General features: G+C 37.4%; 1 pseudogene; it reads right to left on the bottom strand.

The window, feature by feature from the left end:
- Positions 1–24,679, bottom strand: part of LOC137096587 (delta-aminolevulinic acid dehydratase-like) — a 39,412-nt pseudogene extending 14,733 nt beyond the window's left edge.
- Between the last annotated feature and the right edge of the window lie 1,895 nt (positions 24,680–26,574).

Genomic DNA, 26,574 nt, shown 5'->3' with positions numbered 1-26,574 from the left:
CATAAAGAAAACTCCGGGGAATGTGGAATGCGGAAGAACTTAATCAGTGTCGCTGACAGACGATGAAAGCAGCAGCTCCCCTGGCGGCCAGAAAAAAGTTAAATAGCCTCTGTATATTGTCTGTATTCGTTGTCTGTCAACTGGCATTGAATGTTTGCCATATATGTGTATACTGTAATCCGCCCTGAGTCCCCTGCGGGGTGAGAAGGGTGGAATATAAAAACTGTAAATAAATAAATAAAGATATTATTTATTTATTTGTGATATTTGTATATTGCCCTTCTCAACCCCAAAGGGGATTCAGGGCAGTTCACAGCTGTTGCTAATGCTGTTGTTCTATTTACTAGGCCTGGGCGGTTTCGTTTCGTTAATTCGTAATTCGTTAATAATTCGTTAATTTTTCCAATTACAAAACGATAACAAACCATTCTGGAGCAATCATTAAAAAAAACGAATTTTTAAACACGTTTTGTAAATGCTTCGTATTTCGTTATTGTATTCGTTTCGTTATTGTTCTGATGTCGTTTCGTTATTATTTCCGCATGTCTGGGCCAGTTTTATGGTTTAATTAGTGAAAAAAAATTATAATATCACACCAACAGTCAAGAACAGAGGGAGAGGGAAGCTTCAGAAGTTTTTGGAGGTTTTTTAGCATATTTCGCGGTCGCGTCCGCCATTAACGAATCGATTCGTTATTGTTTCGGAAATCGATTTGTTAATTTTTTACCATTTACGAAATTTCGTAAATATCGAACTTTTTAAAAGGAAAATTTTGTAATTATTTTAAATATCAAAACAAAAAAAAACCCCAAATACAAATCGATTTTAGAAACAAATTTTTGCATTGTTACCCAGGCCTACTATTTACCCCGTAGCTTAATAAAAATCAGTCTAAGTCTTTTTAGAGGAAGAATAAATTAACAGAACAGTATAGGATGGAAGTTAACAGTGCTGATGTTAGTAGGTGTGTGACCTGATTGATTCTTTATCAGGCTCTCATGTAATCTAAAATGTCAACACCTGGTGAAAGCATGAGAAGAGCATCCTTATTGATCTCAAACAACACTGAAGTATCTGTTTTTATCTTACATCAGAATGTAGAATGTTTTCTTCTTGGAAATATATGTAAGATGGTTTAATCCAATTTTTAAAAATAGCAGGATAATATTTATAAGCCACTTGGGCTCTGAGACTAATTATGGGATGTGAAACTGTGGCTAACCTAAGCTAACAAGCACCATTACTAAATCTTGAACCCCCACTGTTGAGTAATTATTCCCTTGATGAAATATTCATTTATTGGACATTTTAAAATATATTTTTCTGATTCTTAACTTTGTCAGTTACCCCTTCCAGTAGAAAACCTTTCATGTTACATGAAAATATTGAGTCAAAATGACATAAACCATTGGTTTAATGGAATGTGGGACAGTGAAGTCCACTGATTTTTGCTGATAGCTCTGTTGTTGCAGTTGTTAATAATATTCTTCAAAGAAACTTCAAACTGGTGGTCCATTTCTGAACTGAGTTGGTGGAGAAATTGTCTATCACTAAAATCCCAACTGCTGGATCTTTCTAATTTTCCTTTCATTTTTACACATGTTAAAATGAAAAAGCTACAATGGAGTATCAAAGACAAACTTTCAGGTTTTTTTTAAGTGCTATCAAATGAGGATGACACATTCCAAAGTAAAATTAGATGCTAGGATCATATCTGTAGTCATACTGTGAGCTCTGTTACCATGAATGTCAGAAATTCACTAGATATATTTTGTCTTCTTTTCTTTTTTTTACTAAACAAATATATTGCCATTTAAACATCTTAAAAGGCACAACATATATCCGAGTCTCATTTTTGTGTTAGTATTATGCTAACTTCTTTCATCCATTTTTCAATAGCCTAGAGACAAACAAGGTAGCAGAGTGACCTGTACGATAAATGATCTGTACCTCTCATTCTCCTTTCTGCAAAACCAAACAATTCATATTGTGTCCCCTTTTCCAAAATTCTTGACTGCAACCAATACAGAGACTTGCGAAAGGCTTGTGTGTTCCTTAGATTTATGTATCATCACCATATTTTGTTGCCTTTGTTTCTAAATTAAATTCACATCAGGGTTTTCCCCTCCATTCCTTTAGGAAAGAAAGATCTTCAATAAGAAAATGCTTTGTCCTCCCTATATCCAAAAAGAACTAAGCAACTAAAGAAGTGTCTTCCTTATAATCATATCTATAACAAACACTATGAATAGAGCAGAAAATGCTTACTGAAGTGATCATTTAACAGGCAAGGGATTTGATATAATTCAAGGGTAACCACAGTATTTTGCAAATTAGACTGAATGTATATATGCCTAATGGACATTTGGCTCAGTAAAGTTCATACTGCCATATTTGTTTCTAGCACATATGCTTTCTCTTTCTCCAATGTTTTATTTCTCTTTAGTGTAACTGATCACTTATATAGTTCAACAACTATAACCAATGAAAGACACTTTTGAACCCTGTTACATTTTCATCAGGGTAGTCTTACCATTAGCAAAGTGTGGGAACTGCCTCATTCATCAGATGTTGCAGAGATGAAGTATTGAGGTGCTGCAATACAGAGGTGTACTTCCAAGTGACCTGCTCTGCATACCTACCGCGTGTGCTGCCAAAAAGTTCATTGACAGATATTGTGTGCTTTGGCTAATTAAGACTTTCCCTACATGGAATAGGGCATGGAATAATGAGACATGCCGCATTATCACAGTGTGTCTGCGCCCTACACCACTGGAGAAATTACACTGCTTAGCTGGTATTGCACCACCTGACATCCGCCGGGAAGTGGCAGCCAATAGTGAAAGGACCAAGGCAGAGACATCTCCAGCTCATCCCCTGTTTGGGTATCAGCCAGCACGTCAACGACTTAAATCTAGACATAGTTTTCTAAGATCTACAGAGACACCCGCTGGAACACCTCAGCAAGTGAGAGTCCAAAAGAGTCAAACCCAGCACCTCAACCAATGGCTGATACCAGATGAGAGACTCCCCCCTGGGCACACAGAGGACTGGGCGACTTGGAAGGCACTGAACAGACTGCGCTCTGGCACCACGAGATGCAGAGCCAACCTTCAGAAATGGGGCTACAAAGTGGAATCCTCGACATGTGAGTGTGGAGAAGAGCAAACCATTGACCACCTGCTGCAATGCAACATGAGCCCAGCCACATGCACAATGGAGGACCTTCTTGCAGCAACACTGGAGGCACTCCAAGTGGCCAGATACTGGTCAAAGGACATTTAACCAACTACCAAACTCACAAGTTTTGTATTTTTCTGTTTGTTTGCTTTGTTCTGTTAGAAATGTAATATAATGGACTGGTTGCTCTGACACGACAAATAATAAACTGGAAATGCATTTATGTCACACATTTACTCTTTTTCCTTTATCAAAGAAGTGAACAAAACATGTTATGTTTCTCTTTTAAAGACTAGGAGAAGCTCTATCTGTACTCTCAATATAAAAGTGTTATCCCAATGACTGGGGGAGGGTGCATATCTTTTCTTGATTTTAGTGGAATTTGGAGGACTCTTAGCAGAAGTATGTACTTCTTATAAGCACAGCTTGCCATGAAAGGTAGTCAGAGAGAACAAGAAGGGAAAAAAATAACTGGACTTACAGAACAGCTTCAAAGAAGAGAGCAGAAGGCGAACTGTGTTTTGGAGAGGTCATCCTTAACTCTTTCTATTTTTTAAATACTTTGTTTTGGATCATATGTGCTCTCTGAGCACACAGAATATGCCCCCTCCCCCAGTCACTGACTTACTTGGGCGCAGAGTTAGAAACCACTATACAACTGCTTCCTCGAGCTTTCAAGCTCAGCCTCTGAGGGCCATCAGTGCACATAGTCATATCAATAGCATTTATTATAATCTGGAAAAATTGGAGCAGATAGAGCAAGAGATGGAGAAAAGATTATCCTTTACTGTATATCACAATGTTTGTCTTCTTGTAGAAAACCTCACTGATCACACTTAATCTGGTGACTCTCTTGGAAGAGAAGCACAGCACACTTCAGCTTTGTTTTGAGACTCTTCAATACAACAGAGAACACAAGGGCTTCCTGAATAGAATAGAGAGAGAATTGATCCTACAGAACCAGCTGGAAGAAACTGCAAATGAAAACAAAGAGAGCTGTAACACTAATGGGGCAACCTGGAGAGATAGCCACTGTCAGGAGTACACCGTGTACAAAGGATCTGGAACTGTTCCAACTGAGCAACTCCTTCCTATATCTTCTTGAGGAAAATGGTGATGAAGAGATCCAAACAGGAGAGCAGCAGCAAAATATTTTGCATAACAGGAAAAGAGCCAACCTAATCACCAACTGTAGCGAAAAAAAAATATGCTGGTGACAGAGGATTTATTGTTCAGGAGTATCGGTGTACCAGCTAGTGAAGTTGTGCTATCTTCCTTGCACATCTCTCCAGGGTATCACTGACTAGTTGCACAAGCTCACCAAGAACACATATATGAATTGTGGAAGATACAATAGATAACACAAAGAATTGGATTATCAGAATAGAAGAATTCGGAAAGGTATAAGGCGTCCCAATAATTAGGAATATAATTTTTTTTCAAAAAATGAAATAGAACCTTATCGAAATGTATTTGGCGGGGGAAGGAACCTAGAGTGAAACATGCAATTTTGATAGATGAGACAAAGTAGACTAAGTCTACCAGACTTAAAATTATAGTACGAAGCCTGTGGACTGATATGGATAAAGGATTGGGCTACACTGAAAAGAGAAAAAATAACTTTGGAAGGTTTTGATTTGAGAATAGGGTGGCGCGCCTATCTTTGGTATGAAAAATCTAAAACTGAGAAAAGCTTTGGGAATCACTTCATAAGATCTGCCCTAATAAAAAATTGGGTGGCAAGCCTGTCTTTGATATGAAAAAAACCAAAATTAAGAAAAGCTTTGGGAATCACTTCATAAGATCTAATAAACATTTGGGAAAGATATAAACAAAGACTGTATACTAAAATCCCATTGTGGCTATCCCCATTGGAAGCAGGACAAAGATTATCAGAATGGGAAAAATGGCCCACACATACAGAGAAATTTTGAAAAAAAAACAAACAAACAAAATAGGACATACAAGATGAGAACACAAGCAGAGATAAACTAATTATATAAAAACATCTCTTGGTTCCAATATAGGCGACTCAAGGAATACTATAATAAAGATAAAAAATAACTGGACTTACAGAACAGCTTCAAAGATTCCTTTTGGGATAAAATAATATTAACAGAGAAAAAGACTATAACAAAGATTTGCAAAAAAAAAAAAAACAACCCAACTTTTGTAATGGTCCATGGAAACAGAACAAATAAAAGAATGCATGATAAAATGGGCAGCCAATATATGTCACCAATAAAAACTGATGAATAGGAATGTATGTAGAGTAAGAAGCTGAGAATATTCAATAAAACAATGCAGAACTCAATGTGGTACTCAACAGGTAATGTTCTACCATATGTGGTAGACATGCGAGAAATTAAGGAAAACCTGGAAAGAGATACAGGAAATATCCCAGAAGATACTCAATATCAAAATTCAAATGAAACCAGAATATTTTTATTAGGAATAACAGACAGACATGGATACAAATACAGATACTCTCTTCAATTATTTAACTACGGCAGCAAGAGTCAGATTTGATTTAGGGCTCTGACTGCAGAGTCTGTTCCCAAAAGATGTCATTCACATCCTTTGGGATGTGACTCTACTAGATTCTATTTCAGTATAAAAACCGATTCCTAAATGCCCTAGCATAGAAATAGTGAATGCGTGGAGTACTACTTCCATGAGCTCTTACCATTGCCTATGCTGGTTAGGGTGGAGCTGCAATCTGATAATGTTCAAAGGCAAAACCCTCTCATTATACAACTGTCAGAAATTAGATCAGCAGAAGGAACATCAACAGAGGACCGTTTTTCACACCCATGATAAAGGTTTTCTTCTATGATGGTTAGAAATTGTGGAATGCATTCCCTCCATAATTATGATTTCCATCTGCCACACTCTTGTGGTATTCAGAAAAGTAAGGGAAATTCTCTTCAATGTAGCCATTCCCAATATTTTTACCACACTATGTTTTAATGGTTTTGTTAATTGCATTCTTTCTTTTACAGCTTTATTTCAGTTTCTTTGTGACTTTTCAGCAAATATAAATATGCTAAAAATTGCTAAAACTAGACTATATATTTGAATTTTTAAAATAAATAAATTAAGCGTTCTGAGCTTTATGATGTCATGGTTGCACATCAACAAAGCTTGCAGAGAAACCTTGAAAGGTCTACCAGGTAGCTATAATATGATTCATAACTAAATGTTCTTCATGCTCTGATCTTTTTTACCAAATAAACGACAAATATTGTGTGCTGGAAGCTTATACAGGGAGAATGAAGCCTTGCTTGATCACTCAACCTTATTCCCCAGAGGTTGCACCAAATTTTGTCTTATTATTTCCCAGCGAGTTGCTTTGCAATTTGGCTCAAAGTCCTATTTTCATATATATTCTAGCTCTCTCTATCTCTCTCTGACTTCTTCCTTCTTCTCTCTTTCTCTTTTCCCTGTCCTCTGAATTCACCTTTTCCCACAAGTGGGTGCCTTTCATTAATGCTGACATTAATACTGAATGAACCAACAGCTGCCTTTTACTAATGAGTCCTACGTAAAAAGAGATATATCTCAGAGGCTGCACTTTCCCACTTGGCAACCTGCCCTCAGAAGTCTAATAGTGAAAGCTAGCTTTCTAGAAATGGAGCTCTGACTCCCCACCCCACCAGCTTTCAGATTGACAAATATCTCCACCTTTCCCAGGCTGTAACAGGCAGGTGGTTCAGTCAATAAGGCTTAAACTTAAAAGTTTCTATGTAAGCCACCCCCACTCTTTCTCTTGACTCAGCTGAATGCTCTCAAGTTCCATAATATGATGCCAGGTATGGTACCCTTTTCCAGTTCAAAACAAAAATCATACGTTATCCACACATATCCTAGCAGGAGCTTACCACCTCTCTTTCTTTTTGGTAAGGATTAAGGCAGCAAGATGCAAACAGAAGTGTCACCCAACAAGTCCAGTTGTGCAGAATTCTGTTTTCTACAGGAAGCAACAGACGAAGAGAATCTACACTGGGAAATTCAACAAGATTTTAATTTAATTTGAAATGAATAGGAGCAATTAGTATGGTTTTAGTCCAGGGTATCTGAAAGAACATATTTTCCTATATTAACCCACCTGACCCTAAGATGTTGGAAAGGTGTTTTCTTATAATTCCACCACTACTGCAGATACCGTATTTCTTCTATTCTAAGGCACCTTTGATTGTAAGATGCACACTAATTTCAGTACTACCAACAGAAAAAAAGTTTAATTGAAGACCCATCTCTTCTGGCAGGCCTAGCAGGTCAATTTTAAGTTGTGAATTTTAATCTGTATTGATTTTAACTTGTATTTTACCTTTGTTTCTTGTTGTATGTCTTTTAATAGTGTTTTATCTCTTTTTTGAATATATTTTTATTGAGTTTTCTGTGACAAAGTTAAAAACAGAAAATAGGAAAAGAAAAAAGTGTGTGAGAAAAAAATAAGAAGAAAAGGGAGGAAAGAAAAGAGAGAAAGAGTGTAGAAAAAGGGAAATAATAATAATAGTTTTAAAAAAATATTGCAAATGTTATAGCAATGTCAATACAAATTGTTGGAAATAGTGTTTTATCTCTTGTTTTAATGATGTATCCCGCTTCGAGGCACAGATAATAAATCCATGATTGTTTTTGTTGTTGTTGTTGTTTTTGTTTATAAACTAGGGTTATCTGGAAAGTAAGGTTACAAGATTTTTTAAAAAATACAAAGAATAAATATATTTTAATAAAACTTGCATACATTGTAGCATAGGTATTACATTATCTTTACACATAATCACATAGGATGGGTTTTTGATGCCTCTGTCATAGAAGTTTCCCTCCTCCGTTTTCAGCCAGTTCATCACTTCGATTTTCACCTCATCGTCAACCAAAAGGTATTTTCCTCCAAGGTGTTCCTTCAATTAAGTGAACAGATTATACTCACTGGATGTGAGATAGGGATGTGAGAGGGGTAGTTTAAAACATCCCGGCCAAATGAAGTCAACAACTGTTGTGTTGCATGAGTGGTGTGCAGACACACATTGTCATTAAGGAGACAGACTCCTGCCATCAGCATCCCACGACTTTTGTTTTGGATGGCTCTGTGAAGTTTCTTCATGGTCTCACAATATATCCCGTACCCATTTTGTCACATGCTGTCTTGACATTACGTCCTCTCCATAAACTGAAATGATTTTGTGATGAATTGTAGTGACATTTGTAGTGTATTATAGTGTGAACTTCGCACTTGGAGAGAAACGGAATGAGGATGCTCATCCATAACCTTCACCACAATGCCAGTCAATGAGCTGCTCATGACTGGCACTGCTCATTTGCTTCTGCTGACTTTCCGCTACATGGCAGTGATAACAACTTCCCCTTTGAAAATTCCCTGTAAGAGCAACATGCCTTGTAACCTTAATTTCTGGATAACCTTCATATTTAAAAAGCACATGTGATTATAAGGACTCTATCACACAATACATTTTCTGCATCCTAGGATGCTTTCATCCCAGTTGAGCCACAGAGCCCCATGCCACACATCAGATGAGACAGACTCACTTCCAACAACATGAGAGCTTTCCCGAATTCCATTAGGAACAACGGGGCTAGTGTGGGGGGAAGCCATGGTATGGGAGACCTCATTAATGTGACAAAGTCCTAAGACATACTCTATTTTAGATATGTTCATGGGTGGGGTGTGTCTTAGAATCAGAGAAATACAGTCTGTTTGGTGTAGATATCAGAGAGGATGATCTTGGTGGATATTCTTAGAATGTGGAATTATTTTCCACAGAAAGCTAGTATGCCCCTTTCCTTTTTCTCCTTCCACTAACAGGCAAATACATTTATATTTAGACTAGCTTTGGGCCAAGAATTTGTTATTGCAGAAAGAGCTTGTAACAGAATGTATAAATGCTAATCTTTGTGTTTTGGGGTGTGTTTTAATCTTTGCTGTGAGCTGCTCATGATCCCGTGTTGGAAAAAAAAAGGATGAAAAAACAAATATTTTCAGTTTTAAAAAGGGATATTGTTTATATTTACATTTATTTATTTATTTATTGCTGCTGCTGCTGCTGCTTCAGAATGCCCTTGCATAAATTCCTCTCTTTGGAATAAAACTCTTTCGAAGTTTTAAAGCCATTAAAATAATTTCATTTTCAACTGTTTGACCAACAAGACCAATACATGCTTATGACAGAATGATATAAATGCTTTAGTAAGGTTTTGAAATATTAAACTCTGCTCTTGACACACATATCATTTCCTTGTCACTGAGGAAACTTTTGGATATAGCATTTTGGAAGGGATTGAAAATGACGTTCAAATATATTATACATGCCATGGACAGTCTGTATTAACAGAAGACTAAAAATCCAAATAAAAAAATCAAAGTGAAGATCAAAAGCCCAAAGGAACTATGCTTGATAAAGCTTGTAAGGCAAATTCACACCCATGAAATATTACTCCCTGACATCAGTCAGAAAGATATGAAGAAAAACCAGCCAGAAGCTACATTTTTCAGAACCTTTTTGTAAAGATTATGGCAAAAGGTGTTCAAAATGTCTAGGAGCACCATGATCTTATTTGAATACAATGCCTTTTCTTCTTCCAAGAGAAAATCATTCTATAAATTATTTCCTCAAGTCTTTATAATTTATATGAATCCTGGATAAGTTAGGGATGTTAACAGAGTGCCACACTGCTCTACCTATATCTCCCTCTTCACTGTAAGCTTTAAGGCCATCAGAACAAGCTATGTTATAAATCCTCTTTTGCCAGCAAAAAATTAGAAGATCATTTTTAAATTGGAGTAGACGACTTCAATGGATTCAGGAATGAGTTTCACTGGTGCATTTCTGTCACCAGCCATTATTAATATTCACTGGCTTCTTCATAGCATATGACGTGGAATTTCTTCAGTGGTTAACTCATTGAAGGTTGGTTCTATTATATCATATTAGTTTTAACTTTGAAAATCTGGGGCATTTGTAGATGAAGAAGTTATTTTAAATTATATTGTTGCAATGTAGAACTTAAATGGTAGTCAACAATGTTAGGCCCTGCATGGTTTAAGTGCTGGAGAATTCCACATTCTCCATTTGTTGCTCAATGGGTTTTGCACCATATATATATATATGGGGACCCAGAGCGGTTTCCACATATGCAAAATAATACAAAAACATACAATATAAAACAAAAATAACATAGGCATAAATTGTTAACACAACATATACATTAAAATCAATTTAAAACCAGTTCCGCTCTCTTCTTCATGTAAGGTAAGCTGCCAGGAGCCAAGATTTCAATAATGGACCTGGACTATTTGGAATGGGCTGGGCCAAGGCTAGTGCAAGGAGAAGGGGGAAATGGGGCTGGCTGAATGCTACAGTGCAAGGATCGGTGAACAGTGCAAGGATCGGTCCTAGGGCAAACCTATTATGGGATTTTTAGAGAGGGTTCACCATTGAGGTTGACAGAGTGTGACGTCCAAAGATAACCCCATGTGTAATCATGGCCAAATCATACCGTGGTTTCATAGCCAACGCTCAAACCACACTGGAGACTGAAAGGCCACATGCAGGAATTACTTAGATTATGAATGTTTTTGAATTCAGTCTCTGAATTTCCATATGAACTACTGTCAACCAAGCCTGTTTGAATACAACAAAGATTGTAATATAACTATCTGGAGTATTTCACAGTTCTTGGATGATACATGAACAGTTTGAATAATATCACATAGCCTGAGCAGTGTCAGATAATTTCAACAAAAAAAAATCAAAGTAAAAAAGTAAAAATGACCAAAATATTTTAAATGAATTAACTCATATGAAATGAAAAATAACATTAATATAATATAAAATAAAAGAGAACCCAGTCTTTATATACCACTGGTAAACACAAAAATGATTTCACTGATTGCATTTTGGTTAATGTTCTTAAGCAGATGTATTCCCTTCCATATAATGCTAAGGCAAACAGTTCCATAAGGAAAATGCCTTTGTAGAAGCTTCTGATGTACCAAACTTCACTAATATAGGTATCTACCAGTAACATTATGGTAGAGATAGGGGTAGCTAGTGTGGTGTAGTGGCTCGAGGACTGGACTGTGACTCTAGAAACTAGGGTTCAAATTCCTACTTGGCTGAAACCCAATGGACACGTTACACTCTCTCAATCTCAGTGGAAGAGAATGGCAGTGGTTCCATTCTGAATATATCTTGGCACGAAAACCCTGTGATAGGATTGTGTTGAGGTTATCATTGGTCAGCAATGACTTGAAGGCACACAACAATAACAACAACAAAAACAACAACAACGTGGGATTCCGGGACAGGGCTCTGTGTTATGAAGTGTGTGTGTGCAGACATGTATACAGATAATGTGGTAGTCAGGTTCTGCCTAAATATGGTTTTGATCCCTCCATTGCTAGTGTGTGACCTTCAGCTATTGTATCTATTCTAAGGAACTACAGACAATATTGGATGAGAATGTCCCATATATAATGTAGATCATCACTTCACTTTTCTACCCTTTCTCAGATGGATTTTCATTCCTTCTAAAAAAAAAAAGACAATATTTTCTGCATATATTTTAAAATAGTTTCCCATAGATTCCTTAGTTGCTTAGATTGAATTGGCAATAAGGTGTAGTAAGCAAATAGCCTCATGAATAAAAGACTAATATCCTCCAGTTTTGTGACCAGAATCTAGAGGCATCAAGAATGGGCTACCGTGAAAGCAAATATGTGTTTGTTAACACCAGTAATGATGGTAAATGTTTTTTTTCTGTATCGTCTGAGTCTTTTTTTAAAAAAATGCTAACAGACCACTGCAACATCTTTGCTTCATAAGGGAAAAGTCTTTGAAATTCATCGAAGCCCATTCCACATCAGAGATACTTATAATAAGAAAATGATTAGTATTTGTGACAACTCCCTGAAAAGAATTTAAGTGAACTGTCTCAATCATTTAATAATTTTGATTATTAGAAATAATTTGGCCACGCTCATTCCACAGCACAAGGGAAATGAATATGATATGCCCAGAGAGGTAAAGAATTTTTATTCTTCATTTACAGAAAAACAATATTTTTTTAGAAAGAGACTTTTCAAGTTGGATTGAGTTAAATTCAGGTGTTTGGTTAGAGTACAGCAGGGGTCCCCAAACTAAGGCCTGTGGGTCAGATGTGCCCCCCTCCCGGTCATTGACCTGTTCCCTGCCCTAAACTTTAGACTGAGGGTTGTCCTGAGTCTGAAATTACTTGAAGGCATACAACAACAAAATTCAAATTAATTTGAGTATCTCATCAGCCAAAAGAAGCCCCACACTACCCAATGAAACACTGGTAAGTTTATGTTGGTGAAAAGTGTTCTTCGTTTTAAATATTGTATTGTTCTTTCACTGTTTGTTTGGTTTTTTTGCACTGCAGATACAATATATGTAGTGCGCATAGGAATTTGTTCATTTTTTTTCAAACCATTGTCCAACCACCCAGTAGTCTGAGGGACCATGAATTTGTCCTCTGTTTAAAACATTGAAGGCCCCTGGACTTGAGCATATCTTTCATAGAATTTAAATCATTTGATGAATGTGAACTAAAGACATTTAAGGAAGGTGCATCTCCACTGCAGAAATAATGAAGTTTGGCACACCTTTAACTCCATTGGAGGCTGGGTAAGTACTTTTATTTTTAAAAGGGAGGTTATGGCTTTTGGTGTCCTCCTGGACCAGTCCTGGAAGGACATCTGGAGACCCACCCCAGAAAGCGGTGAGTGTGGACAGGGCCCCAGGAACATCCATGTTTTTTTAAATGCGATGCTCCTGGTATAAGGCCCTGTCTGAAAGAGCCCTTGGTCACATGCTTTCAGCATGTGATAGCTTTACCTTACAGATGCCATAAGCTAGAAACAAAGGTAGACACATGATGACAGCAACAAATATTTAATTTGGATGCCAAATGGATTATTCATTTTTAATATGGGAGGAAGCTCAACAATGCCTGAGAAGTGGCAGTTTCTGTTCTGTCCAAGGCTGAATCAATGTTCTGTCCAGAAGAGAACAATCTTGGTGTTTTCCTGTAGCACATTCAACTGCCTTCCTTTATAAGGAAACCAAGGTTTGCTGTTTCAATTGAATTTGGCCACCTGTGGTTTGAGCTTACTTTGTGCAAACCAAAATCACAAGCCAGCTTTATATATATATATATATATATATATATATATATATATATATACACACACACACACACACACACACACACACACACATACACACATACATACACACACACACACACACACACCAATGGATTGCAGTCATGAGAAAAAGGCTTACTCCCATAGTATCAAATAACGGTTTGCCATCTGAACCAAGTGAATATAAAATCCCCTTTATTCTGTAATGTGTATGTGGCTACACAGAAAAAGTAATGTTTGACCTTGTGCACTATGTCAATATGACCTACTTCTTTTAAACTTCTATGGTTACTTCCCATGGTACATTTTAAAAAATCCAGTGCATTTCATTTTTTTTTGTGAGGAAGCAATACCTGCCATGCTAGTAGTGTTGAAAGAAAATAACCTCTTCTTTAATAAACAGTAGAGGTTACAACACCACAACAAACAATTATCTATGAAACTTCTGTGTGAAAGTCCCATCAGACAAAGGTTGAAAAGAAAATGAATGTGAAATTGAAAAGATGATATAAAATGTTATATCCTAAAGGTGCCAGATCTTGGTTGGTCTTGAAAGCTAAGCAGGATCAGCCCTGATCAGTACTCGGATGGGAGACGACTAATAAATACCAGGTATCTTAAGCTATATTTCAGAGGAAGGAATTGGCAAAACCACTTCCGACTATTCCTTACGTATTAAATTCATGGGGTTGCCATAAACAACCGGTGACTTTGAGGCAAATACACAGACATAAACATTAGAATGCCATGGTATTTTCTTTTTGCCGTGTCTCCTGGTGACTCCTGGTGTGAGAGAATTGGCCGTCTGCAAGGACGTTGCCCAGGGAATGCCTCGATGATTTGATGTTGTTATCATCCTTGTGGGAGGCTTCTCTCATGTCCCCGCATGAGGAGCTGGAGCTGATAGAGGGAGCTCATCCACCTCTCCCCGGATTCGAACCTGCAACCTGTTGGTCTTCAGTCCTGCCAGCACAGGGGTTTAACCCACTGTGCCACCGGGGGCCATGGTGAGGCATAATAAAATTACTACAGAGAATTTTTTTTTCTGAAATGACAATTGAAGAACATAACCCATCTTTCTGCGCTGGCAGAAAATATACCAATGACCACTGCTTTATTTTATTTGAATGAATACATTTTCATCTGATTGTGGAAATTTCTTACAGCCTAATCCCTTCACAAATTCTCTTGAACTGTGCTTTGGTGCCATTCTTGCCAAGTTATTCTTTCAGAGAAGTATGTCCTGGTGATTTATATCTTTGGGAACCTGCAATGATCGCAGTTTGTAAATATGTTATCATGGCATTTTCTTTGTTTTAAAAATGTGGTTCCTAGGGATATTCAAACAACCAACACTATAATATCATGGCTTTGTGATTTTCCAGTTTCCATATAGGTCCCACCCCTTAGCTGTTGTCAGTGTGAGAGCATTATGCTAAAACATCCTCTCTCTTTTCCTCTGGTCACTACCATTGCAAGGGGGCCTCTGAGAATTTTTGTGCAATTGAGTTTGGTCCTTAAGTGGGAACAGGTTTCTCTTCTTTGGCCTCCACATTGTGTCAATTCCTTCCTCATTTAAAGTCATAGCAGAAACAATATAAGCCAGTCCCTTTTAAGGAGTGCTCTATTGAAATATTGACATGAAGGTTCCACCCTCAATTTTACGTACAATTCATGTTAAATGATGAACCCTTGATATTTTTGTTTTTTAAAAGAAAATTTAGAAAAAAGTCCTATCCATTTTCTAATTTGTATGAGATGGAAAAAATGAGTGGGTGGACATTTTGTAAAGCCAATGAAAAAAGACAGAGAATTTAAAGCATGACAACCAATTTAGAGGGTTCCTGGCTGAGGGGCACTTGAGAAGCATGCTTGAAGAAATGGTAATTATGGTTTCAAGATCACCCCATCAGTTATCAGTTGACTGGCATTTTAAATAGGAAATTCGTTTATGATATGATTATCTTTCGACTAACGAGACAGGGGTTGGCAAGAGCCATTGCCATGTTTTGTCCTCAGGGCTCTATCTGATCTTACAGTTTGTCAATTTAAGTGACTTGCAACACATTAAAGATAATCTACCCAGAAGATTGCTATTTCTCAATATTAATAGGCTGTACATCAGTGAAGGCAGGTGGCTCTGATGTCAGTGGGTTAATGCCCAATCTTTAAAGGAGGAAGCCAAGATGTGGGACCTGCTTTGGGGTTAAATCTCAGAGCCTTGGATAGCTTTTTAGAGCTGAAACCTGGAGAAGGTGTGATGTCCCACTGACATGGAAGCCTTCAGCTTGAGGGTCACACATGGCAATTGAATGGGAGAGCGAGGAGGGTATTTTTGTATGCAGGCAAATATTCATGTGCAGATGAATACACACATTATATCTGCTTATGAATAATTCTCAAAATTTTAATCAAACCCCTGTGTCAACTTATCCATGGAACAATGTACCCGAACTCTTACCAAAAAGGAACCACCACCCCCCTCCCTGAGTAGAGGCAAAAGGCAAGAACATAGTTGGCACTGGGAGATTCTAAAAGAAGCACCAAGCTATCTCTGCAATGGCATTGCTTCTGGCATTTTTGAATGCCTGGATGAGAAAACTTACTGTGGTAGCCAGTAGGCATGGTTAGGTACTGTTGGAATCTTCATAATTTGGAATAAATTGGGAAAAATTACCATTTTTAAGAAAACCAGAAGTCCATTTGCCCTTCCGAAGCTTCTTCCGCCATTTTTGTTACAACTCATAAAGTAAGTCAGAAATTATTCAGCATTTCCCTGCTTCTGGTCCCTGGTGTAGGCTCAAGCCAGAGAAGCCAGTTTTAAACCAGAGAAGGAAGGAATTTCCTGGCCTCAGCTCAAGCCAGAGAAGCCAGTTTTAAATCAGAGAATGAAATAATTTACTCTGCTTGCTTTTCCCCACTTCTAGTCCCTGGCATCGGCTCAAGCCAGAGAAGCCAGTTTTAAATCAGAGAAGGAAATAATTTCCTCTGCTTGCTTTCCCCCACTTCTGGAGTAAAACAACTTCTTTCAAAGTAAAGACCACCGAATGAAACAGGAAATAACACTTTCAAAAAATTAACGAAAGGATTCAGAAGTTTCGGAAGTTTCAAAAAGTTTTGAACATTTTTTTTCTGTGAAAATCGGAATTGACATTATAATCGAACCACCAGTACCTCCTACATCCAAAAATGAGTTTGGAACCATTTTTTAAAATCAAACAAGCCTAGTAGTTAGAGGCAGTTGGCCCTCTGAGGGTGCTTCCATATAGTGCCTATGAGATGTATGTACATTTGCAAAGTCCCATTTTGGAGAAGGCAGCTTAATCTCCCAAAAGAGCATTTCAGAAAGAGGCAACAACATGTGTCACTCAAGGCCAACAATGTCCAACAAATTATTCTATGCATTTTTGGTCAGTCTTACAGTTTCTAATGTTAACATTGACAAATAATGTAACTGCAACTCAGCATGTTAAAAACTTTCCCTACACATTATTAACATAAATAAATTGGATGTTTATGACCATTTATGGTTAATGAATTATGTCTAATGTTGCCATTTCTACTTTAAATAGGGAAAAGAAGCAAGCTGAAATGGCTCTTTTTGTGAAATGTGCAGCAAAAAAATGCAGAGGCAGCAGTAAAAATACAAAAAAGTACATGATGAAATTCTACATGAGATCTAATGTAGAAGAATAAATAAGCTGATATTTAGCATTTAAAGTTGCAGAGAACTATTCATTGCTTCAGCAACCATTGGCAATATCCACCCCCAGCCCAGTTTCTGTTATTTCATTTAGTGGAGCAGTTCTGAATGTCAGGACAAAATTAGACAATTAGGCTTTCCCTGAAAGGTGAGCAAGTAATATGTACAGCAAATGCAAGTGCTTGTATTTTATTCCCCTGAGCCCATTGTGCTTCTGGAAATCTACCAAAGCAGCAACCTCAAATGTCAAAGAGAAAGAAAAACAGAACAAAAATGAGATGTAAGGAAGCACTGAGACTCTTATTTGGACTCTATTCTGACTTCCTCATTATATTATGCTGCATAGTCTTGTTATCATGAAGAAATATAAACTTTTCTGCCTTATTTCATTATCTCTGGATCCATTATATCTGGGTTAATGTAACATCCTCATCCTAAACATTTATAATGTGGCATTTGCTCACAACAATGTTGTCATAAGTATACTTTGGGAATAACTACCTGTTTAACTAATTGAGATTTCGTTTTTTAGTGATTTCACGTAACTTTTGAAATTCCTCAATTAATTCTGCAATTTTAAATATGCTTCAGTGAATAAAGTTGTTAGAATTAGTTAGATGAATGCCTTTTCCTCTGTCATATCCCTGAAAACAGATAGAGTTGCTACTTCGGCAGAAAACTCACTAGAACTGGAAGAAAAATGTCACATTGCTATATTGTTAGGTATTAATCTGATTTTTTGGAGAGGGTGAAGTCAGCAAGGAAGTAGAAAAGGGAGAGAAAGAAAGAGGGAGACCTTCCTATTGACTTTTAGTCACAGAACCCCCTTTACCTCCTTGGAACCCTAACTATGTCCCTATGCATTACAAACACACAAAGTTTTTCCTTCTTTCATCTACTCCTATTGCCTGAGTGTCTTGTATAATGTAGTAAATTTGGGAAGAAAGAAAAAAACATTTAAATATAACAACAAACCTTTATTTTGGTACCAGAAAAAGTGATGAATTAAATTGTTTCATTTTTGTTGTTAAAATAATTTTTAAATTGGTCTAAGTATAAGCTAAAAAACCTGATTTTGCACTGATAGATGGACATGAAGGGGGACATTGTTTGGATAGCCTTTCTGAGTACTGACAGCTGTATGTCTATCAGTCCTACCCAATATTCATGACACAGATTAGAAATTCATTATTAAAGCTAAGATACATTGAATTTCAATAAAATCTTCATATTCTGGCACAGACTCTTCATATTCTGGATTTTTTTTTTTTTTTTTTTTTTGCAGAATCCCAATGCTTTGCAGTACCCTAGGATTCCAGGGAACACGCTTTCGGAACCACTGCTATAGATTACTTTCTGTTGTATATTTTGGGATAAAATGCAATTAAAGTTACATACAAAAAGGAAGCACTCCAGGGGAAGTATACTGTATTTAGTTCCCCTCCCTCCAGTTTATTACATTCAGTCCAGAATATAAGAACAATGCAATATTATTTCAAGTGAACTGCAGTGCACCCCTTTGCAGTTCTTTAATGTATTACTCACATAGTGCTAGGCTGTTGGATCCTCAAGCTATCTCTCTTTTCCCCAATCTCTTTGCTATGTCATCTATCTCTCATATTTCCATTCTTTTCCTCCACCATCTCCATTCTTTCTCATATTCTTTTAATTATAAAGTTACAGTAAATTGGGTACAGAGAAGAATGGGCCTGTCAGGTATATGATCATGAAAACTCTAGATGCCTGCAAAACTTGCGATCTACTAGAGATCTTTGCACACAAAACTTCGGAAAATCAGAAAGCAAAACATGTTTCAGTGTTGCAGTTGTGCTAGGAAATATCCTGCATATACTCAGAGACTTTGAAAATACTTCAGATTAAGAGCTGTATATTCTTGATTCACTGACTGATCCTTCCCGATATCCACTTATAGCTGTGCTTGAGGTGAATCAATGCCCTCCAACTGAAATAAATCACTCCTTGAACAAGCAAGACATTTAAAGAACGAGTGAAGGGCATGTGTTGGTATAAACATGACAGTTTCCAGGTGTGTGGGACTCTTGCCATTCCCAGGCAACAATTCTATCTTGGGTTTTGTAATCCATACAGGGAAGAAATTCCAGCTTGAAAGAAAGAACATTTTAAGATTTAAGATTTTTTTAAATGAGCTAGTAACAAATATGATTTCTTAAGCTCAACAGTGCTAACCTCCATCCTGTACTATGTAATTTCTATGGCCCAACCCAAGTGGTAAGTTGCAAATCATAACATTTCAGTTATATATATTTGTGCCATCAAATTAATTTTCCTATTTCTAACATATAACATTATAGAATTTGTTTTCAAAATTAGTATTCCAAGGTCTAGTGATAACACATTAATTATACCAAGTGTATCCTATTTTTGTCTACATCATGCTAATGCATTAGCATATGTCATCTCAATAAGCACTGTATTTTTGAGGATGTTATGGGACATATCTGTTAAAGTCTTATTTCACTGTCTTACACTAACACGCACATCAAATTCTGCTATCTGCTCCCAAGATGGTGACTACTGAAACTGAATTTTGATGTGTGATTTTCCTAAACAAAATATATTGTTTACATACATTCTGTCACTGAATCATTAACAAACAAAGGTCTGGATTAATGATATTCATGGCAAATGCACTACATCAGGAATGCATATTACCAGCTTCAGATGATATACCAACTGTGCCCCTTCCTAGAATTGGGGGACTAAAGCACTGGGGAACTTTAAGGTTGGACTTTTGCAATGCGCTGTACCTTGGGCTATCTCTGTACCAAGTTTGGAAAACACAACAATTGGTCACAGGAACATATAGGAGTGAGCACATTTACATCCATATTAAAGCTACTCCACTGGTTTCCAATTAGCTTCTGAGCAAAGAACAAAGTTTTGGTTTTGACCCTACATGGTTTGGGTCAAGATTACCTGCAGTAGCATCTTCTCCCATACAATTCCCCCCCCCCCAAGAAATTTTGTTTCTCGGGGGAGGGGGCTCCAAACAACCAGAACCCAACTGCTAATTGTCACCCAAAGGATCTTTACATCAGCAGTCCCATGACTGTGAGATGACTTGCCAGAAGAGAGTCAACAGCTAAATCAGCTGTCAGAATCCAAGACACAACTGTGAATTTTAACCTGCCTTTTATTGGTGTTGGTGTTTGTCTCTTGGTATATGCGTTTTAAGAGTGTTGTGTTTTTTCTGTCTGGATCAATAGTGTTGTATTCCACCTCGAGCCACAAGAAGAGGCAAGTAACATAAAATAATAATAATAGTCTCTTCCGTGCATTATGAAGGCACATTTTGCAATTTACCAGTAATGTTTGAAATCATACTATAAAAACATACATTCACACATAAAAGAAAGCACATTGTAATTCTGAGGCAGAAATATGAAAATTCTGGTGTTTGCTATTTATCTAGTTTAAGAAACTATTATAGAATTTTTCCATTCAGAGATTATTGAATTATCCAATGATTACCCAATATATCTTCCAAAGGATTAATAATCTTGCCAAATTTGTGCAAATGCTACAACTTTCTCAACAGCTCATTTTAGGAAAATAAAATCACAAACAACACATTGTTTTATTTTAATAATAAGTGAAGCAAAAGTATCCTAAATTCTCATACCGGAGACATAATGTCCAAATCACAACTGGAATGAGATATCATCAAAAAATGTTAGAGACAGCTAAAGATCTTGTAGAGCTCCAGCTACCAAGATCTCATAGCTTTGAGTCATGGCAGTTAAAGTAGTGTCAAACTCCATTAATTCTACACTGGAAATGCCCCCCGGATTCTTCAAATGTGGAATCAAAAGGAACAGCTACTGTAGGTGCTTGACATATTTAGAAAGCAACCTATGTATTTATGACTGGATTTCAATCTGAACAGAAAAGTGTACTATCTCCAGGAGAAAGAAACTTGCCTGTGGTAAAAGGAGTTAGTTCAGAGAGCATGCTGAGGCTGAGTGGAAAGAGAACGTTTTTCGGCCAGAGTCATACTGAGAGGATGACATTTTTGTCCTAAAGGAAGCACTTCAAATTGGAAATCAGTGCTTCGAAATCCAGAGTCATACTCAAAAGGTAGCAAAAATAGAAAACATTAATTGGCTGAGTTTTACCTATATAACACCTAAAAGTTCTTCCTGATGTAGCAGTACAAAAACTTCCTGAGAAAGTCAGTGTTTTCTGCTTAAGAAAGGGGCCTGTGGCTTTACAAAAGTTAGAGATACCCCAGAACCCAAGAGGAGTTAAATCACTGCTTTTGATTCACATTTTTACTATATTTTGTCTTGTTTCCCACATGGCCAAGAGGAGATCTTTGCCTTTACTTGACCAACCAGAACAGAAAGAACATTTGATATAGAATGTAAGTATTCAACACTCACACCATCACTTTTTTTTTCCTCCAGTATGTTTTTAACACCTTTTGCCTGGATGAAAAAACCTGTAGTTTTGGAAAGGCATGACCTTTTAGAGATCATAAAACAGAGAAAGGATTCCCCAAAGTACATGGGCAAGAGGCCACTATTTAAAAAATATAATCCAATAATATAAACCACAAGAATGTTTTTCATATATATGCAATGGTCATAGAACATTCAATGTACAATCAAAGCTTATCGAAGTTCAAAGTATACTTAACAATGAATCAAAATGCAAGTCTCTTAACCAAAATCATCTTTACATGGGAAAGACAGATGATTCCTAAAGCAGAATCCAAGGGAATATAATCAATGTATTACAAACATACATACTTACAGAAAGCATCTTTCTTAAATCAAGGTTTGTGAGTCCAATATCATACAAAGTTCATGTTCCACATGGAGGACTACTCATATGTATTCCCTATAGGTCCACTTCGTCATTGATACTTACATATTGATTTACTTGAAGAATTTTCTACATTGGAAAATTGGATTGTACTTACAATCTGTGATTTACATAGTCCTCCATGTGGAACATGAACTTTGTATGATATTGGATTTGCAAACCTTGATTTAAGAAAGATGCTTTCTATAAGTACGTTTGTTTTTAATACACTGATTATACTCCTTTGGATTCTGCTGTCTTTCCCATGTAAACAAGATTTTGGTTAAAAGACTTGCATTTTGATTCATTGTTAAGTATACTTTGAACTTCAATAAGCTTTGATTGTACATTGAATGTTCTATGACCATTGCATATATATGAAAAACATTATTATGGTTTATATTATTGGATTATACTTTTGTTTATAGTAGCCTCTTGCCCTTTTAGAGATCATAAACCTTTGGAAACCCCGTGAATAAAAACAGCTGAATTTCAGAAGAGTTTTTCAGTGCCCAAAAATATATCTACTCTCCCTTAAAAACAAATAGTTTTATATCCTTCACTCAAGAGACAAAAATGAATAATGTATTTGGTTTATTCACAACCTTCATGTATTCAGCATACAGGTACCTAACTAGACAATCCAGTTACAGATTATTTTGAAGTGGTTTCTCTATGCAGATAACATGGCTTTTTTTTATATATATAATCAACAGCAATGCAAGTTTGTCCTTAACAGTCCAAAATCTAATAGTATCTCTATGTTCTAAAATGGAGTCAGCATCAGCAGTCCCAGATCTGATCATGTGGTTTGCAATCTCTCTCACAACCTCAAAAAGCATAGAATAAAGGGAAAACTGCATACCAGTTTTCCCTTTGGTATATGCATACCAAAATATACCAAAATATACATATACAATACAATAAGCAAGCAGAATCATGTACAAATAACTTGTGGAGGCTTGAAGAAGACTGTTATTTCCAATATGTAGAACTTTGAAAGCATGTATGATTTTTCTTTTTGCCCTGCAGTTCTGTTTGCCAATAAATTTCTCTGTTCTGGATTTTGAATTTCATTTTATTAACATGCATAAGATATTATTTGAAAATATGCACAAAAATGCTTTAGTCAGTGGGAAAATATGTCTCATTTGGTACATTGAAAACATAATATCAATGCAAGTAAAACTTCTTGAAACTCAATACAAAACAAGGAAGAGGGGAAAATGCAATCCCTTACTAGCATTTAAAGAAATGAAATGAAGTTGAAACTGATAAATCTTTACATTTGAAAAACTGTCATCTTCCTGTTTTTTGGTTGATTCCCCATTTGGGATTGAGAAGGAAACCATATTTCTTCTATTTCTCTTTCAGTACAGACAAGAGATTGCTGTCCCATTCTTCGGATCCTTGACACATAGCAGCAATATGTCCCCATATAAAAATTCTGCACAGTCAAATGTGCTGCAAATACATGGTACAGAAAGGCCATGTCTTTATGTGTAATGTGAATTTTAATAAGCAAATTTTCATTCATTGATTTAAAAGTGTTTGGCTGTGTGATGCCATCATGTTGTGAGAGCCAATCCAACACTGTGATTTCAAATTCGCTATGAAATTTCAACATGGGCATGCTGTTCCTGGCTCAAATTACTCTTTAAATAAATGCTGGCATTCCAAATTATCTGATCTTATTTCCAAACCGAACCAGTGGTTTAGGAATCTTTTGTTCTTCATTTCCAAATTTCATAGAGAGCTGTTAATGCATAGTTTGCTGCAGGATTCAACTTTTCCACATGTGCTGCCTTTTGTTTCCAATATACATGTGTGCATTAATAAAACACTACCAAAAATGAATCATTCATGTAACTGCACATAAAGATGTATTGGTATCATTACTATTCACATTGCTTGATGCTTTACTGATGCATAAGTGGACACATGGGCATCTGAAAACATTGCAGAAAAATACTTTGGATAAAATAACACACATGGTCCCTTCATGACATATTTTGTGCATTGTTTTATCAATATGCTAGAAATATGGAAGTGGAAAATGTAAGTGAGCTGGAAAAAAACCTGCAGGTAATGGCCTTGCTCCAATTTTGAGTGAATTGTATAGTCTTTGTTTACCTGAAATTCAGAAGTGTAGCACACAACTGACAAAAATTAATGTAATGGGAAAAATGTCATACTTTTTCTGACTAGCTAGAATTGTTCATATTTTAAAAAGAAAAGGAGATACAGTGTTCTCTCACTATTTGCTTATTGCAGTTTGCTTATTGCAGACTCCCCCTGGGAGCTGTGGGGGGGGGGAGGAGGAAGAAGAGAAGGAGGTGAGGGGGAGCCAGGCGCTGGGCCTTACCCTGGGACTTGTCTCCGTGCCCATCAGTGGCGGCCTCCTCCTCCTCACCGCCCCCTCTGCTTCCCAATCCTTCCTCGGAGGCCTCAGCCCAGCCTGGCAGTGCCATCAATGGTGCCCAAGGGGCCTCTGAGGCCAGGAGTAGTGGAGGTGGTGAGAAGGAGGAGGCTCTGCCCACTCACCAGTGGCCTCCTCCTTCTAGCCGCTTCTGATGCTCCCGGCCTCAGAAGCCACTTGGGCTCCATTGACAGCACTGCCAGGCTGGGCTGAGGCCTCAGACCAGGCTTCAGCCCAACCTGGCAGTGCCGTCAATGGTGCCCAAGGGGCCTCCAAGGCCAGGAGCAGCAGAGGCGGCGAGGAGGAGGAGGCCGCCACCGCCAACTGGGCGGAGCATCCCTACTTCACGAATTTTCACTTATTGTGGGTGGTCCTGGAATTGAACACCCATGATAAGTGAGGGAACACTGTATTGCCATTAAACTCTACAGAATTTCCCCCCATGATGTCTGCATGCATCTATATAGAATCTTAGTTACTTAGAGGCAAGAATTTGGGGATCTGAGGCAAGAATTTCACCTCCCTGTGAATATTCAGTCTATTGATAACCTGATCTTGAAAATCATTTAGAATTATCATTTACTTAAACTGAACTTTCAATACTGTCAAAAGCATTTCCAAAAAGATGCTAGTAAATTACGTGTTCTTTCAATGTTCATTGCAATATAAGCAGAGAGCACCTTTCTTAGAAACCTCCAGGTCCTCCAGAATGATTCTATAATTGCTGCCAGATCACACTGAAATACCTAAAATTTTCTAGGAAACTGTTCAGTCTAGGCATTTAGATTTTCTGCCATTACTCTTTGGTACACTTCTGGTGCAAATTGCATTGGAGCACCTAGAGCAGTGGTTCTCACACTGTGGGTCCCTAGGTGTTTTGGCCTACAACTCACAGAAAAAGATCTTGGAGTCCTCGTGGACAACAAGTTAAACATGAGCCAACAATGTGATGTGGCGGCAAAAAAAGCCAATGGGATATTGGCCTGCATTAATAGGAGCATAGTTTCTAGATCTAGGGAAGTAATGCTATCCCTCTATTCTGCTTTGGTTAGACTACACCTGGAATATTGTGTCCAATTCTGGGCACCACAATTCAAGAGAGATATTGACAAGCTGGAATGTGTCCAGAGGAGGGCAACTAAAATGATCAAGGGTCTGCAGAACAAGCCCTATGAGGAGCGGCTTAAGGAGCTGGGCATGTTTAGCCTGAAGAAGAGAAGGCTGAGAGGAGATATGATAGCCATGTATAAATATGTGAGAGGAAGCCACAGGGAGGAGGGAGCAAGCTTGTTTTCTGCTTCCCTAGAGACTAGAACGCAAAACAATGGCTTCAAACTACAAGAAAGGAGATTCCATCTGAACATGAGGAAGAACTTCCTGACTGCGAGAGCCATTCAGCAGTGGAAATCTCTGCTCCGGAGTGTGGTGGAGGCTCCTTCTTTGGAAGCTTTTAAACAGAGGCTGGATGGCCATCTGTCAGGGGTGATTTGAATGCAATATTCCTGCTTCTTGGCAGGGGGTTGGACTGGATGGCCCATGAGGTCTCTTCCAACTCTTTGATTCTATGATTCTATGATCCCAGCCAGTTTACCAGCTGTTAGGATTTTTGGGAGTTGAAGGCCAAAACATCTGGGAACCCAGAGGTTGGGAACCACTGGTCTAGAGATTCCTAGAGAGAACATATTAATGGAATTTGTGAATAATAGAACAGCTCACCTTCAAATGCAAAAAGCCAATGGTACATTGATGGCACTATATTCACCATCACACCCATGACCATTATCATAAGCATCTTCATCATCAACATCATCAGCATCACCAGTACCACTCTGGTGAACTTGCTTGATTTTAAGTATCTACAGTTAACTCCTGAACAGGACTTGTTACATTCTTCCCATATTTAAAGAAACAATGAGGTAAAAAAATCACTTAATTGAACCAAAACAGCATGGTAATTTTAAGCAATATAATAATCTACACTGCAAAATTGCTTACTGCAAGATCATAACAAATAACAGGGAGAAGAAAAATGCTTCTTTGGGCCAAAGGGACTTTGAAACCTCTTCAGCCATTCATTAAAACACTTGACTTGGCCTTGCTCATACAATATGGAATTTGCAGTCCGTATTTTGCAATTAGAGGCAAGCAAAGAATACACCTGAGAACCATTATCCTGCAAAATGTAGAAGCTTTCTTTATACCTGTTTATTTATTTCTGTAAAGGAGATTTTT

This window comes from Anolis sagrei, chromosome 3 (genome assembly GCF_037176765.1).
Source record: "Anolis sagrei isolate rAnoSag1 chromosome 3, rAnoSag1.mat, whole genome shotgun sequence".
Taxonomy (NCBI): Eukaryota; Metazoa; Chordata; class Lepidosauria; order Squamata; family Dactyloidae; genus Anolis; species Anolis sagrei.
Note: the sequence above shows the minus strand (reverse complement) of the source record. Positions and strands in the feature narration are given on the sequence as shown.